The sequence below is a fragment of the Papaver somniferum genome, unplaced genomic scaffold (assembly GCF_003573695.1).
Source record: "Papaver somniferum cultivar HN1 unplaced genomic scaffold, ASM357369v1 unplaced-scaffold_10, whole genome shotgun sequence".
NCBI classification, from domain to species: Eukaryota; Viridiplantae; Streptophyta; class Magnoliopsida; order Ranunculales; family Papaveraceae; genus Papaver; species Papaver somniferum.
Window position 1 is genome coordinate 18,962,811 of NW_020618825.1, and position 13,744 is coordinate 18,976,554.

Consider the following 13,744-nt stretch of genomic DNA (forward strand, 5'->3'; position numbering starts at 1 on the left):
AAAGAGTGAAAGGTGTAAAGCAGCTGATTTGCAACAGCGTAAAAGTGTTACAGATCTCTGGTACAAAGAGGAACAATGATTATTGTTATATATAAACGTTACTTATCTTCTGCTGTTGAACAACGACAGTTTTCTGCGACAGTTGCTTGTGCGTTAATGTTCTTCGTGTTCTTCCTCTTCAGCAGCAGAAACAGAGTTTGATAAAACTCTGATTTCTTCTTCTCTAGCTCTCCTCGGGTCCCCAAACTCTCGACATCCCCTCTATATGACCCAAGCAATCTATTTATATCAAAAAATACCTATTAAATCTCTCCCAAATCTTCCAAAATCTCTTTCCTTCTTTTCACGGCAAAGTTGCGGCAATTTCTTGTTTTAGAATTTCTACGCGTTTCTGAGCTTTACTTTTTATTCTAAACTCTTCCTTAGATAGATACAAATCTTTGGGAAGGTTTACATCACTTTAATCTCTCTAAAATTCCCTAAAACAGGTCACACACGTGACTTTCCATATTTTCTGTTGTGATAAAAATCCGTCGATTGGGCCCAGTCTAATCGATTTCAACACCCATATCAGATTCCTAGACCCATAAGGAGTCTATCCTATGAAAATCAGAGGTTTAATCGACCTCAAACTCCTCCAAATCACGATTGCCAAAACTACCAAATATTTCCCGCCAATTTTCTGGATTTGAAACCGTGAAGAAGAAAGGGCGCCCCTATCCAGAGTAGGGGTTCCTTTAGCAGCTGCCTTAAGGGGTGTCATGAGGGTTCCCCTTATCCAAGCCGGGGGTCCGAAGAGCAAGTGTCCTCCGGGTGCTTTCCGTCAACTTTTCGAGCCAATTTTTTCCAAAAATGTTTATTGACCAAAAATACCTACAAATAAATAAAACACCATAATAAGTACAAAAATGAGCCCTAACAATATATAGAATCGAGACAAATCGGACACAAAAATGTGTCTATCAAATATCCCCAAACCTATTATTTGCTAGTCCTCGAGCAAAAATAAAATAGAAATAAAATCCTAACTCACTGTCGCAGGCATCGTCGATTGCATTTAGCGTATGCAATAAGCCTTTAAACCCCTAGGTGTCCCAAGTGGCGGAGTGTTGTCTCCGGGGGGCTTACCAAAGGTGTACCCACAAAACCTTTATACTCCAGACCCTATCTATCTACACAGAACCTTGGAATGCACTAAAGAATCTCCTTGGTTGGAATACTTATTGACTACAGGAGGAAGTACCCTGATGCGAAATTCCAATTGATGTACACGAGTTCGCACTCAAGCATACTAAAATTCATATGAAGTGACAGAGCTCTACTCAGATAGTCGCACTATGGACATCAATATTCGGAGTCAAAACTAATCACATGGATAGATCAAGAAGATGGATATAGAAAAGCATAGATGGTTTTGATGTTTACTAGCTAGGTGAACGGTGTTTCTCATATCTGTCTGAAGGCCTCCGCCAAAATGAACCTATCCTAATGGACTGAGATACTAGTCTGACTAATATCAACACACTGGCATATACAAGGGAACCAGTGATTGATAATCCTAACTCTAGGTCAACACAACTGGCATATACAAGGGTTCCAGTGGTCGACTTTATTGAATTTATTCTAGTTGGTCTGATGGTCCGGTCTCAATTTCTCTTTTTATTTCTCTTTTTTTTTTCAACTTTTTTTTTTCAACTTTTTTTTTTTTGTATCTCAATCACTCTAATTCACCCTAGCATTGGTAACAACTTGAATCGTAAGCCCCACCTAATCACTTAGAGAAACATAGTTTGAAAAAAACAAAATAAAAACAGAAGTGAAAAGGACTCAACGAGATATGGTGAAACTATCATGGGATTTCTAACACCCGAGCTCTGTGATTTTATGAATAGAATCTTTAGATGTTGCCATCTAGTCAGATTGGTTCTTCAACTCCTACAACCAAAATGCTTCCATCCACTTAGATTGGTTAGTGACATCCTTAATAAGCATAAATTTCTAGGCTCTGGAGTTTAAATGTGCAACTAAAAAGTTTCTCCTATACCCCGAAACTTAAACCTAACATTGTCCTCAATGTTCTAAAGATCAAATTAAAAGCATGAACAAGGAGAAACTGTTACCATTTGAAGCAAATGAGATGAGGAAAGATATTACGGTGTCGCATGAATATTGGGTTACCTCCCAAGAAGTGCTAAGTTTAACGTCTTCAGCCAGACATTACGTACCCATAAAATGGCTAATTACCCTTTCAAATCGTATATCAATAGTCGAAACAACTGTGGATCATCAAAACTAAATAATACTGCCACTAAAATGAGACAACTGCAAAGGATCAGAAAAATGAACAAACAGAGCACAACCTTATTGAAAGTTTCTTGCAAGACAACTGTATCTATCTGGAATGACCAATTGGGCTTCATATGAGTGTCTTGACAAACAGATTCATCCGAATAACGGGTTTCTAATAGCTTAATTTCTTCCTGGACAGTATCAGGGGGATTGGGTTGTGGAGTCCGAAGAGACTCAAGTAATACCTCAGATGTGTTAAACTCAAATCCCAAGTTAGGGACTTCTAATGGGGATACTTGATGATCATTACCCCCAAACTTATTATAACCACTACTCTCTGCAAGCCCTAGCACTATTTCTTGAATTTCCGGATCTTCAGAGTCTTTAAAATACTCAAGAGCGTCTTATAGATCACTACCCCCAAACTTAGGGTAATAACTGCTCTCAGAAAGACCTAACACTATTTCCTGAATTTCTAGGTCTGTAGAGTCCTTAAAATATTCGATAGATTCTTCTAGTTCTAAAGTCTGGTCATCTAACTGACCTAAGAGAATTTTCTCATCAAATTCATCTAGAGAATCACCAAATAAAGTGTTATCCCAATTATCCTGAACTAGATCCTGAACCAAAGTGCTAATCATATTCACTTCCTCTAAATCATCATAAGGTTGTCTAGTAACATTAAAGACATTTAGTTCAGTGGTCATATTACCAAAGGATATGTTCATAAGTCCGGTCCTACAATTGATGACAGCGTTAGCTGTGGCTAAGAATGGGCGACCTAAAATCACCGGTATTTGAGCACTAGGATCCTGAACAGGCTGAGTATCTAGAAAAACAAAATCCACTGGATAAATAAATTTATCAACCTCAATCAGAACATCCTCTATGACACCACGAGGTACTTTGACAGACCTATCAACTAATTGTAATGTCATTTTAGTCGGTTTCAACTTACCAAGACCTAGATGGTTGTATACATGATATGGGAGTAAGTTCACACTAGCTCCTAAGTCAAACAATGCCTTATATACTGAATAATTACCGATCACACAAGATATAGTAGGGAATCCAGGGTCTTTATACTTAGGGGTTGTTTGATTCAGAATGATCGAACTTACCTGACAAGCTAAAAAGGCTTTCTTATGGACATTAAGCTTACGCTTTTGTGTACAAAGATCTTTAAGGAACTTGGCATAAGAAGGCATTTGCCTAATTTATTCTAACAAAGGATGTTAATGTTTACCTGCTTAAATATCTCCATTATTCCGTTGAAAGTCGACTCTCTCTTTGTTGGAGCTAACAACTGTGGGAATGGGGCTCTAGGCATAAAATGAGACCTATCAGGAACCGAATTGGCATCACCAGAAATTTTGTCAGTCTCTTCAGCTAGTGGATCCTGCTGGTCCTCTTGGGGACTAGAATGGGAACTAAGAGGGGGATCTACAGTATGTCCACTATTAGACATGGCTACCTTATTGTCCACCGTTTTACCATTTCTAAGGGTTGTGACAGAATTCACTTGATTAAATGTTTTCTCTCCTCTAGGATTGGGTATTGGTTGACTAGGGAACTTACCTTTTTCTCTTAGAGAATCATTGATCAGACTAACCTGGTCTTTCAGTTCCGAAATATCCTGACTGTTTTCTTGTCTTATCCTATTACTAGCTTGTAGACTCTGTTCTACTGATAACTGAAACTTTGCAGTCTGCTGAGTTAATAAGGCGAGAGAGTCCTCTAAACTGATGATCTTCTTATCTGAAGGGTTTTGAAACTGTGTTTGACCTGAAGGATTCTTAGTATAGACAAAACCTGGGGGAGTATTAGAATTCCTAAACTGACCTTGACTCTGGCCCTTAGACCATGAAAGGTTTGGATGGTTTCTCCAACCAGGGTTATAGGTTTCCGAATATGGGTCAATCTTCTGAGAGTTATCAAATCTAGTGTTATTGTAAAGAGCATTGACTTGCTCTTCCATAGCTTGGCCTTCCGAAAAAGGCTCTATTCTACTAATAGTATGACCCAATTCTAAGGCTTCTAACCTTTTTGCTATCGCTGCAATTTTGGCATCTGATTCATAGCCTTCTACCTTATTAACGTTTCCTCTACCTAGGAGAATTGTTTTCTGAGGTGCCTTACTATTTTCCCATTGCTGGGTTTTTTCGGCGATTTCATTCAAAAATTCCATCGCTGCATCAACAGTTTGGTTTTCAAATCCACCAGTGCATAGAGACTCAACCATGGTCGTTGTGGAATAATCTAAACCCTCATAAAGGATCTGAACTAGCCTAACCTTTTCTAAACCATGATGAGGACACTGGGATAATAAATCATTGAACCTTTCCAAATACCTATATAAAGATTCTCCCTCTTGTTGTGAAAATGTGCATATTTGCGTCCTAATAGACGATGTTTTGTGCCTAGGGAAAAACTTATTGAAAAAGGCAGATGTAAGTTGTTCATATGTCTCGATTGACTCGGAGTCCAAACTATATAGCCACGACTTGGCCTTATCTTTCAGGGAAAATGGGAAGAACCTAAGTTTCAAAGCATCATCATCTAAGCCTCTAATTCTTAGAGTACTACAAATTTCCTCAAAATCCCTAACATGGTAATAGGGGTTTGCATTCTCTTTCCCTAAAAAGATTGGGAGCATCTGTAAGGTCCCAGGTTTCAGTTCATAGGTTGCCTCCGTTTCAGCTAACTTAATACATGAAGGACGAGTAGTCCTAGTCGGATTCAACAAAGCTTTTAAAGTTTCCATTTCTGGCACTATCGGAATATTAGGGATTGTCTCCTTAAGCGGACGTTCAAAAACGGACTCTTCAAAAATCGTACTTTCTAAATTGAGGTAATCGAGACGTTTAGAACTACTAGGTTTCTCTACCTAGGGTGTCTCTTTTACGTTCAGGCATGCAAAAGAATAAGGAAGGGGATTCTATTCAATCACAAAACAAGGCTGACTTAACCAAATCAAACCTATTGATTTCTAGCAAACAAAAAGCATGATGTCTCCACTTAGATTGTTTCTAGACCAGCTTCTAATCCTTCGAAAGGGAATTCGTTACAATTTAAGCAAACCCCTCTGGAATCAATCCGAGTTAAAATAAGTTGAATAGAGGCGAGGGAAGCTCGGTGGAGCTTTGATACCCAAGGCTTCACCGGTATTACAAGCGGCGCAGTCACGCGTTCAACTTACAGAAAAAGTCAAGAACTTCGAAGTATGCTTAAAAGAGTAACCAATATTTTTCGAATGACTTTCTTGTTAAGCTCGTTACCCTATCGGTCTCGTTCTAGTCAAAATTTTAGGCTTAGGTTCGCGTAGGTTACGTGTTCCTAAAGCGGGCAAGAAGAGAACGGTGATGAAATCCGAACTCTTATCTTGTATGGCTAGGACTTTCCCTTTACTAGAGAAATAAATGTCCGTATTCAGTCCTCAACATATATGCATACGAAGGAGTCCAGTAACTCGCTGACAGGGGATTCGCGAGTGTTTAGAATCTTACCTCCCGTTCCAGACGGGGGATGAATCGGTTGTAGTCGACTCGGGCCACTGACTCCTATGTCAGTGTACGAACCCAAGGTGTAGAGACAATATCGTAATTGTCCTCCTTCTCTGCAAACAGTTGATATTTAATACTACCCTTCTGTAGGGTTTAAAATTAATGTCCAAGAATGTCCAAATTGTCCATAAAGTCAAAAAAGAAAAGAAAATTACAAGAATAATAAATAAACCCTAATACAGTTTCTAAAAATAAAACAAAATAACTATGTACAAAATTTTCTTCTTCACTCCTTTCGGATTCCTCTTTTCTTTCCTTCTTTGGCGATGCTTTCCTTTTATAGCAATTTTTCTTTCCTTGTAGCTTCGCTCCAAATATGAAAAGAATCGAAAAATACCAAAACGCGTAAAAAAGAACAAAAAATAATAAAAATAAAAATAAACCTAAAACAAATCTAAATACAAATCCGCGTCGGCGGCGCCAAAAATTGATGTATTTTTTCAAATGGTAAGTAGAAGTTCGTTCAAATACTTGTGAACATTTGTTTAAGACTTAAAATAAAAACTCAAGATGAAGTTGTTTTCAAGATTTTAAAAGCACTGAGACTCGGATTCCACCAATCTCCAATTTCTATGTGATTTAATCTAATCAATATTTATGCAACTCTTTACGTTTAAAGTGATTCTAATAATTTCACCTAGACAAGTAAATTCTCAAAACAATAGTTGTAAATCGAAAGCACGGACCATCAAAAGACTAACCTAAGCATGACCCGTCAATTGAGAACACAACCACTTAATTAGAATCATATATTCAATTTCAGTTCAGTGCAAATAATCATAAAAGATATTGTAAAAATTAATTAAATAGAAATTACCACATAGTAATTGGGAAAATGGCTTCATCAGTCGCCTCAGCAAAAGGGTTTAGCTCCTCATATTAATCACTTGCTCAAAATACATGTTTGTTGCTCAAAAGTTGATTAAAAGAGTGAAAGGTGTAAAGCAGCTGATTTACAACAGCGTAAAAGTGTTACAGATCTCTGGTACAAAGAGGAACAATGATTATTGTTGTATATAAACATTACTTATCTTCTGCTGTTGAACAACGACAGTTGCTTGTGCGTCAATGTTCTTCGTGTTCTTCCTCTTCAGCGGCAGCAGCAGCAGAAACAGAGTTTGATAAAACTCTGATTTCTTTTTCTCTGGCTCTCCTCAGGTCCCCAAACTCTCGACACCCCTTCTATATGACCCAAGCAATCTATTTATATCAAAAATACCGATTAAATCTCTCCCAAATCTTCCAAAATCTCTTTCCTTCTTTTCACGGCAAAGTTGCGGCAATTTCTTGTTTTAGAATTTCTACGCGTTTCTGAGCTTTCCTTTTTATTCTAAACTCTTCCTTAGATAGATACAAATCTTTGGGAAGGTTTACATCACTTTAATCTCTCTAAAATTCCCTAAAACAGGTCACACACGTGACTTTCCATATTTTCTGTTGTGATAAAAATCCGTAGATTGAGCCCAGTCTAATCGATTTCAACACCCATATCAGATTCCTAGACCCATAAGGAGTCTATCCTATGAAAATCAGAGGTTTAATCGACCTCAAACTCCTCCAAATCACGATTGCCAAAACCGCCAAATATTTCCCGCCAATTTTCTGGATTTGAAACGGTGAAGAAGAAAGGACGCCCCCTATCCAGAGTAGGGGTGCCTTTAGCAGCTGCCTTAAGGGTGTCCTGGTGGTGCCCCTTATCCAAGCCGGGGGTCCGAATAGCAAGTGTCCTCCGTGTGCTTTTAGTAACACGTGTCATCCTCCTGTATCAGCACTCATATGATGACATGTGTTCTTTTTAACTAACACTTTTTGTAACAATTATTTCCGTGACAATTCTTCAAATTACTAGTTAAAAAATTGGATAGTCCTGATCCATTATAACGGACCTGGGATTCCAGTTTACAGGCCTGCAATACGGGTCATTATCATAGACATGCACTTTCAGTTTACAGGCCTGAAATACAACCACAATCTCAATTCGCAAGCTATCCACATTCATTCGTTATTACACAATCTCAATTTGCAAACTATCCAGATTCTACCATCCATACATTCCTTACGGAAACACAAATACAAAGGAATACTTCTATTCATTATGAAATCTACCGAAAAACAATTTAATCTTATTCAAGTACTCTCGGACCAAAAAAAAAATCCTCTCCAGCTGCGTAGTTGGTACAAGAATATAGGTTATACAGGCATGACAAATGTATCTATCTACTTAAGCAGCTGGATGCACAACTCCAAAGCTCAAACACCTAAGATTTGGAGTAGAAATACATGAAGAGCACAACCAAGATCAAGAACAGTAACACCTAGTTTTCTCTTTAGCTTCACCAGTTTCAGCACTAGTACTCCTGACCTGTCCAACAATAAAATTTGAGCACAGATATTAGTTAATGACGCAAACAACAGAATTCTGAAATACTACTGGTGAAATTGACAGGATTAACTCCTGAAGCTTCAGTCATGTCTTTAAAAATAGATGGAACATATGTTTTCCGTAAATGAAACATAACACAAGAAAATCGTTCCAAATTGCTTTAAAACATATAGCAAGAAGAAACATATCTTCATTCATTAAAGTATATCTGACATAAAATTACACAAACAGAATTATCAAGAGCTCAAAGACAGAGATGAGACTTACCTATGATGTTCATGAGCCAGTAATTAAATGTCACTCGATCCTCCATAATTCACTTCTTGTTATCCTCTTTATCTACTGTGGATATGTCTATCAGCGAGGACTTTGCTATGTACAAATGTTGTAGATATGTTCTTCAATAACAAGTACTTCCTGATGCGAGAGATGCCCTACATATCAGTCTAATAGTCGTTAACAGCACTAAGGATTAACAACATACAAGCTCATACATCATTAGGATTCGGGAAAAATAAAATAAAATAAAATAAACAAGGACTATAAAATCTTACCATGCATGACGACACCTAGCAGCTTCTTGATGAACTACCCTCTTGGGATCATCAAAAGCACTTGTAATTGCTTTCATTACCCGAACGAAATTTCATTGTATTATACATTTTGGGTGATAGAAAATCACTATATTACAAGTCTTGAGCTGTAATCATATCAACCTGTGGTCTCATGGGATAATTCCTTGTGTGGGGGAGCCCTGACATGGCAAAAAGACATTGAATTGTTGTCTCCTTAACAAGCTAGAACATGACCAAGAGTGTAGAGTAGAGAGTAGTTATATTTGTCCAAAAAGAAAATAGGAAAAATGCATGATATTTGTAGAGAAGAAAATTGCAAAAAGCAAGACTACTTTAGAAATATAGGTATGTGTTTGAATTATAGATCCACAACAAGTTATACCATCATAGGGAGGAATGTAATTAGTCCAATAAGGCGATTTATAATGATGGATGCATTCTCTGATACGGCTTCTTTCCCTGTGTGAGTAAAAATTAGAACAAACAATGCACTTATCATTATGCAAAATGCACACAAGCTGATTGAAATACTTAGGAAACTCTATAACTAATTATGAATCAAGACACACATGATATACACACAGATGATACAAAAATCTCATCTTTTTCATCCATTATAATCCCTGATAAGACGAGCAAGAAGCTATACATCAGATCTTTATCTCGCTCATCCAAGCTCAACAAGGACAAACAATCCAACAATGCAGAAATGACCTGCAATGAAATAGAAAAATGACAAGTTCAGAATGATTATAAAGAACACACTGCCTACAAAATCACAATCATAAGTTTCGAAGTTTCTGAAGCTAACCTCAGTCACAACAACAAAAATTGGACTGTTGAAAATAACATGTCCAAAAGCTCGATATAACATGGATCTGACACTTACAGATACCAATGTTAGTATATACAAACAGGCTAAAAAAATATGGAAGTTCAAGAAGAGCTGAAAACTATAAGTGAACACAGGACACAAAAAATACGGACTGAAAGTAATCTAAAGTTCGAAGTAAAATATAGAACTACAAATATTTGTGACCATCACTTTATCTTACCAAGAAGGAATACAAAACGTAAATTTCCTAAGGGAAAAACCAGAAAACAGTAAACTAAAAAAGAAGGAAACCCCTTTAAGAAAAAATCAACAAAATACATAAACGACTGCGGTAAGACTCGTTTTTATACTTCCCTTAATTTTCAATGTTCCTAAATAGGTGCAAGCCCTTCTAATTAGTGACTTTCATTTACAACTAATCCAATCTCACTTGATCCCAAGTGACGTATATGAGAACGTCACCAATAACTTCAATAAGATTTGTTCACAACAATCATTTGGTATAGGCTGCAAGCATATAGATTAATTTATAGAGGCACTAGGACAAACACTTTATGTGCATAAAATGAAAATGTTCTTGTACATATGCCAATGAAAATTCTCTTGTGTAGTAATACCAACATCATAATAACCAAAACTAGTAGCACATATGCCAATGATAGGAATTTTTTTTTTTATCAACATCCATCATACAGGGGATAACAACAACATCAACATAAGATTTGGGGAGAAAGAACAGAGGTTCAATCCCAAGACAACCTGGGTTAAACCTTACCTCAGAAGAACTTAAATTAAACAAGCATCTAAACAATAAAACAAACCAAGTACAAATACAAATCCAAGTTAAGCCAAACACAAAACAGAGGAAATAAATCAAAAATCAATGGAAGAGAAATAAATAAATAAACCTAAACTGGACAGTCCAAGACCTTACAAAACCTAATCCTAATAGATCACAAATTTCCGTTTAACGTGTAAGATTAATTTACCTTTAGAAGCTGTTGATGGCAGTGGTGTTAAGTATACACCGCAAAGCAAATAAAGAAACTGAAACCCTAAATTGATAAATGGAATTATACCATGAAACAAAACCAACATCTACAGAACAAGATGTTCCTAAGTCCTAACATTAGATATACAAGGGGCGAAAACAAGGCTCTACCTCTCTGCATTTTTGATTGAACAAAAAAAAGAACAAAAAATATCATACATCTTAACCTAATAACTAAAAATTGAATCACAACCCTAGTCTCCTTCTTCTACCATTAACTCAATTCTCTTCTCAATTTCATAAAACCTTAATTCCATTGAAGCTAGGGCTGCACAAGATCCACCCACGATACCCAAACCCACCCGTACCCGCTAAATCCGTGGGTTTTTAACCATACCCGCCCGTTGTGGGTGCGGGGTTGGTTATGAAAAAAAAAAACCGTTGTCTGTGGGTGCGAGGTTGGTTTAAGCTAATACCCGCCCATACCCGCCCAAAAAACCCGCAGATTATATACCATTAGATAAAACTAATCCTAATCGTCCATTATGAAACCCTAATACTAGTAGATAGGATAACTGATAACCCTCATTCACTTTCTACACTCTTCTCTCTGTTCGGCCTCTCCTCTTCTTCCTCCTCAGTTCTTCTTCTTCACCTACGAACGACAATTACCAGAAATCTTCACCAGAAATCGACAACAACAACTTCGAATCTTCACCAGAAATCGACAACAATCGAAAAATCAACAGATTCAACACTTAATCTTCATCTGTGAACTTCCTAGATATGAATATTTTGGGGGTTTTGATTTTTTTTTTCTCACTTAATCAAGGAGAATATAAGTTACTCTAAATACTTGAATATAAAGCGGGTTTAAACCCGTTTAAACCCATACCCGCCAACCCGTAACGGGCGGGTAACAAAACCCGCCCGCTGTTTGTGGGTGCGGGGTTGGTTATGAAAAAAAAACCCGCAGTCTGTGGGTGCGAGGTTGGTTTTGGCTTATACCCGCCCATACCCACCCATGTGCAGCCCTAATTGAAGCCCTAAATTCTTCTGGATTTCTCAATTCCAGTTCTCACTGAAATTAACCCCAACTATTAGTATAATAATCTTCTTTTTCATATTCTAATTTTAAAACCCACCGCCAATCTCCATCTCAGAACCCACATCAGTTAGCCGACTACAACTCAACCCAAAAACAGAAAGAAGAAAAATGAAGAAGAAAATCCCCACATCAGTTACTTGAGTTTAAATCCATTATTGTTAAGCTTCAATTTACACATGCAAAGAAGAACAGACGCAGAGAAGAAAGAAAAAAGAAGATGGAGATGGTGCTAGGAGGCGCACAGACTGCAGAGGGTAAAGTGGAGAAGAAAGAAAGAAAATGAATTCTTCTAGGGTTTTTTTAGATTTTATATCATAAACGAACGAACGAGATTAAATATAGTAATCATACGCTGGAAATTATTAGGAGCATACGGGTTGACAGGTTTAACCCCGCGAATTTACGGGCCTCACAAGCCCCTATTTCTTCAATCCGCGCCTAGCTTGTTTAGGACCCAGCCGGGACGGGCGCAGATTTTTTACGGGCTGTGCAGGTCAACCCGCGGAATTTTGGCTGATTTGCCAGCTCTACCTCTAGCTATCACTTCCATAAATAAATATATGACTTAAACCCAAAAAATGAATAAGAAAACTTTTTCAAAATTAAGACTTCAATCGAAAAAATAGCAGACAAACCCAATTTCCCAACCATTTGAAAGGAAACCTGTTAATCCTAAATTTGATAGAACAAATAAAGAAAATAAACTGAAATCTTAACTCATGAAATTTGAAACCTTCTATTCACAAAACCAGATCCAAACAAAATCAATAAAAGATAAAAAAAAATCAGTAATGAAATATCTGGAGATAAAGACTACGAAATTAAGATTAGGGTCTTGTTCTGATGTGGAGACTAATAATACTCATAGATTTAAACTCTGAAAGCATATTTAGGCTTCTAGTATGAGTAACAATCAGATCATAGATAAACTCTCGCAGCCGATGCGTAAAAGGAATAAAACAGAAATAGTAGAAGATGTAAGATAAACATAGAACAGAATGATATGAATTGGGGTTTCACGTTCTTGCAGCGAAAAGTGAGAGGGTGAGAGGCGGAGGAGAAAGAGAATAAGAGATAAGACTAAGTGACTTTCTCTCTCTTCTAACCATGTATAGAATAGTTTCCTCGACTAACTAAACAATGAGATAGAGGGACACAATTTTGCTATAATTGGTTTATAGTGTGGTAGAGCTAGACGATAATTACCACGAAATCAATTTAATGGGTCCACAAATATTTGATGGTCAGCTTCTTGCCATGTGTTAAATATGAACTTCCAGGTTCAAAGATTACTAGAATTAGACCAGAGTTTCTAACTTGGATGAACTAAAGATTAAATATATCAGAATCGAACATCACAGGTTCAAAGATTACTAGAGTTAGATCTGATTTCTCGTTCGGATGAACTGGAGACAAGATATATCATAATTGAACATCACAGGTTCAAAGATTACTAAAGTTGGACCTGAGTTTCTCGTTCGGATGAACTGAAGACGAAATATATCAGATTCAAACATCACAGGTTCAAAGATTCCTTGAGTTAGACCTGAGTTTCTCGTTCGGATGAACTGAAGTCGAAATATATCAGATTCGAACGTCACAGGTTCAAAGATTACTAGAATTAGACCTGAGTTTCCCGTTCGGATGAACTGAAGACGAAATATATCAGATTCGAACATCAAAGGTTCAAAGATTACTAGAGTTAGACCTGAGTTTCTCGTTCGATTGAAATGAAGACGAAATATATCAGATTCGAACATCACAGGTTCAAAGATTGCTAGAGTTAGACCTGAGTTTCTCGTTCGGATGAACTGAAGACGAAATATATCAGATTGGAAAATCACAGGTTCAAGTATTGCTAGAGTTAGACCTGAGTTCTCGTTCGGATGAACTTAAGATTGTGAAAATGACCATATTACCCTTACTAGAAATAAGTGCAATAAATATCACACAGACAGTAAAAATGATCATATTACCCTTACTAGGAATTAGTGCAATAA

The 13,744-nt window shown here is 37.1% G+C and overlaps 1 long non-coding RNA gene and 1 pseudogene across 6 annotated transcripts; one reads left to right on the forward strand and one right to left on the reverse strand.

Moving 5' to 3' along the window:
- The first annotated feature begins 4,589 nt into the window (after nucleotides 1-4,589).
- On the forward strand, nucleotides 4,590-4,689 carry LOC113327455 (annotated as a pseudogene).
- Nucleotides 4,690-7,840: 3,151 nt separating this feature from the next.
- Nucleotides 7,841-11,030, reverse strand: LOC113326797. 6 transcript variants are annotated; one of them, XR_003348550.1, is made up of 6 exons: nucleotides 9,622-11,023; nucleotides 9,380-9,524; nucleotides 9,193-9,269; nucleotides 8,790-8,989; nucleotides 8,503-8,669; nucleotides 7,841-8,214 (listed from the first exon to the last, which is right to left on the reverse strand). It is a non-coding gene; the product is annotated as an uncharacterized LOC113326797 (long non-coding RNA). The 6 variants fall into 6 exon arrangements; XR_003348551.1 differs by having other exon boundaries at nucleotides 9,460-9,524; nucleotides 9,622-11,018; XR_003348548.1 differs by having other exon boundaries at nucleotides 8,790-9,524; nucleotides 9,622-9,688; nucleotides 10,635-11,030.
- Between the last annotated feature and the right edge of the window lie 2,714 nt (nucleotides 11,031-13,744).